This window comes from Hypomesus nipponensis, chromosome 17 (genome assembly GCF_054491055.1).
Source record: "Hypomesus nipponensis isolate SF chromosome 17, ASM5449105v1, whole genome shotgun sequence".
In the NCBI taxonomy this organism is placed as follows: Eukaryota; Metazoa; Chordata; class Actinopteri; order Osmeriformes; family Osmeridae; genus Hypomesus; species Hypomesus nipponensis.
This window is the reverse complement of record NC_140377.1, coordinates 12,781,591-12,785,612: the sequence shown is the minus strand read 5'-3', so window position 1 is coordinate 12,785,612 and position 4,022 is coordinate 12,781,591. Positions and strand designations below refer to the sequence as shown.

The 4,022-nt window shown below is 40.6% G+C and overlaps 1 long non-coding RNA gene across 1 annotated transcript; it reads right to left on the bottom strand.

Annotated features, from left to right (window-relative positions):
* Nucleotides 1–305: 305 nt before the first annotated feature.
* Nucleotides 306–1,666, bottom strand: LOC146253600 (uncharacterized). Its single transcript, XR_014731876.1, has 5 exons — nucleotides 1,405–1,666; nucleotides 1,223–1,293; nucleotides 778–955; nucleotides 582–684; nucleotides 306–389 (listed from the first exon to the last, which is right to left on the bottom strand). It is a non-coding gene; the product is annotated as an uncharacterized LOC146253600 (long non-coding RNA).
* Between the last annotated feature and the right edge of the window lie 2,356 nt (nucleotides 1,667–4,022).

Sequence of the window (4,022 nt, the reverse complement as noted above, 5' to 3'; positions counted from 1 at the left end):
GTTTGAGGTGTGGATGCTAGGTAAATGTTTGTTTTTCTCTTTTAACCGCAACCTCCTAGCAACGTAATTTTCCGACGTTGCCAGTCCGTAACTGCAACGTTAATTACTAACCTATATTTCCCAGTTCTATTGCGTATATTGGGGCGGTTCATATGCAGACCTCTTTTGCCCCAAATGCTACTTGTTCTTGTATATTAGGCTACATAGCCAACTTCAGGAGGACTATGTTTGTGTGGTGTGTTGCCTAACTCAAGCTAATCATAAACAAGGCAGCATTTCCATGTAACATTCAGTCATTTTATTTCAAACAAAGTGCCAGTGAAGACAGTGAATGAAACAGTGAATGAACATCTTCTGCCAGTCCCCGCTACAGGTCCTGTCTGTTGGCCCTGACAATGAAGCACAAAATAAGTTAGTGTCCTATCAACATAATTGCACGTATGAAAGGGGCTATACAAGTCATTAAAAAAATCACATCTAGAATAATATACATTATCCAAAAAATATTATGGGATTCTAGTTTTTGGTCACATAGCCATGTGAAAGGTTGGATTGGGAAGCTGCCATCATCATTCATTCACCTGGCTTGTTTTGAATGGGCTGCCGGGGCGTGTTTGAGTGTCTACGCTGTGAAGAGCTCCACAGCCTTCTCTCCTAGTCCCGTCTTCCACCTGATCACAGCATCTGCAATTAGAAGTCATGAACTTATTGTTAGCACCAATTTGAACGTTGAACACTGCGTGTAAGCCATAGTTCACAACATCTCAATACACCTACCACTCTTTGGGAACTCCAGCACCTTAAGGCACTCCTCAAGGTCTTGGAGTTCAGCCTGTGTTTGGGCCACCTGTAGGTCCATCACTGGCACCTCTTCAGCATGTTTGCCCTGTCGTCGCCTGAATAGGAGAGCCTCTCGCTGGTTCTCCTCCAATGTCTCCATCTTCTGGAACATAACCTGTAATGTGTGTCAGTAAAGACAAGTAAAACAAGTTTACAAGAGTTAACATGATTGGCATACATTGTGGTTCTTCTAGATTAGCTGTAACATTGATGTAAATAACACATGTTACCTTGAATGGCTGTATACAAAGCATTTGTAAGACAACATTTGTTGTTTTGACAAATATGTATCCCCCTGCCACGATCAGAACAACTTAAGTATGCCTTACAATGAGTTGGCAATGCTATTGAGAAGCTTTGAGTTTCTTATATTTGCACTTGCCTGGCTGCCAGCTGTTTTCCTGGACCCCATATGGGTTCTCCTCTACCAGACCAGAGTTGACACCTAGGAGTCTGGTGTTGCAAAAGTTTTAAGTCATGCTTTTGCTTCAAAACATAGCCTTTAAGGTTGCCATGGTTCATACAATTATTGTCACTGTTAAAAACGGTCATTCATTACTTTACCATAATTTCCCAGGGACACAGTGCTAGGCCTAGTGACGGTGGTAGGATACTCTGTACAGAAATGAAAGTGGAATGTAGTTTAAGTACATAGTATTAGCATTTTGATATAAATATAAAAGGATCAGCATCGCACATGTGTGATCGTTCGAAAGCAGGGCCCCACACAGCGTAGCGTCGCACATGTGTGATTCTGAACATTACAACCGACTATTTTCCGATAGACAAACAATGTGACAAACGCTATAGTATGGCTTCAAAATTTACAATTAGTAGGCTAACAAATAACACTAGCAGGTAGGAGCATTGCTACGAGTATTATGCTAGGTTGCTATACGGAAGCTAATAAAAGCTACCTAGCTGCCGTTTTGGAAAAAACTCACTCGTGGAAGCGTCGGAAAAACTCACGCATCTTAAGGTTAAGTGACCTAAAAACAGGTGTGAAGCCTGGTCATTTCCGGTTATTTTCTGCCACGAGGTATGAAGGCAAACAAGCATCTAAGAGAAGCAACTACTAAATCAAAGTAAGTCATCACAAATTATGCATACAACTTAAATATATTATATATATATAGTCAACAGTGAATGAGTTTGTTAGGCTACTAGCGTAAAGTTAAGTTTGGTAATAATTTCAGTAGACCCTAACCGTTGTTTTGCGAGAACGAGAACTGAACGTTATGAGCTAGCCTAGCCTAGCTGTTGTTAGGTTCAGTTTTTCATGTTTTTTCCGCAAGATGATACAATCTCAACGTTTCATATGTTAAATATATAATAGAAAGAGGCACATAGTAGTACTATACAAATGTATTCAAAGGGTAGTGAGTTAGGTAGTCTGCGTTAGTCATTAAACTGAGTAGGATACCTGTTTAGTAGGCTTTGCATACACATGTGCCATCGAAAGCCAGAAACCACAGAGCCCCCCGATATATCAAACCCCAATTTACCCCCTTATTGTAACTTATGTCATTGAGCTATATCCGTGATTCAGACTGTAGCCTGTTGCAACATCTCTTAAACGGTCTTAACAGCAGAGGTATTGTAGTCAAAAGGGAATGGGTCTCAATTGTTTAGTTACCTGGGCTTGCATGATTAAGTTATTGACTTGTGTAATGCGTTAGCTAACTTGTAGCCGTGGAGTGCATTTAATTAACACAGTGAATGAACTAGTTAGTACTGTTTAACCAACACGGTTGAATATAGTAGGTTTAGTTTGATTTGTTGCCAACGTGGGACAACTGCACAAGACTTCTCAGACATCACTCAAAGTTCCCAACAGTTGGTATGTAGCAGAGAGGATAGAGAGACTGACATGTAACCTTACGCTTATGAGTTCAAATCCCCATTCAGCCTATTGTTGTTGGCCAAACATGAAATCGTTTTGCCTCTACATTGTACATTTTTATAATATTTTGCCATTTTAAGGAGGAACCCGCATCGCTGCTTGCAGGTATATTCTTCTTATTATTTTTCTTCTCCGCTAAATGGCTCAATAGCTCAAAAAGTCCTGGACACAATTTTTTCCAATTTGGCCCAATGATACAAAAGGTCACACATTACTTCCAGACGGCGCTATAAAACACGCCCAAAGTCTACGTGATTTCCCCAGCGCCCCATTGCTCCAAAATGCCTGAAAATTGGTATACATGCCTTATTTCTCATGGGGAACAAAAAAGCCTCAAGAACCCACAAGGTCTGCAATGATAGATTTAGCTGTACAGTCCAAATTTGGTACAACCTTCAAAACCCTTCTCCTCATGAACCATAGATCCAATCGACTTGACATTTGTTACAGATGTGTAGAATACATGTTTTCATAAATGGTCAAATTGAATAAGAAAATGCAATGTAAAATGGCTGAAAGGGGTGTATTTATGTAAATGTCCACATTGCCTCAATATCTTTGTGTCAATAAATCTAATATAATTTTGACTCATGGTTTTTCAAACCTAATAGGGTTCAAGACGACAAGACGATCACTCTGAAGTACCATAAACAATTTCACTTGCAATTTCACTAACCCTTGTCCCGCACGTCGCATATTGAAAATGCTGTGCGATACAGCGCAAAGAGGGACAGGTGGTCAACCAACTTGACACACGCACAAGCTTGGCGAGATGTGCGCACATCCTTTCTGGAAATGGTGTGCTGACCAAGCCCCACTCTCACCCTCATTTCGCTTCCAATCGCAGCTCGCCATTACAAATATGTACATTGTAGAAGGTCAAGAGTTGGACAACAAGAGAGCAAAACTACTTCATGTAGGGCCAACTACAATAGGCTGAATGGGGATTTGAACTCATGAGCATAAAGTTACAAGGTAGCCTCTCTATCCACTCTGCTACACACCAACTGTTGAGAATGTATGAGTAGAAAGGGCAGAGTATTAGCTTTGGTCAGCTTTGGGACAAAGGTTAAGAAACGGTTGACAATTCAAAGTGGAATTGCATGAAATTGCGCATGGTATTTCATAATGATGTCTTCCTGTTTAACTAAACAGATATTCAAATTTAAGACAGGCTAAACCACTGTGGCTGGATTCAAACCTACAGCCTTATACTTTGCCGGTCACTGTCCCAGTCCATTGAGCTATTCTCAGTGTTGAATATCGTCATGTTCAGTTA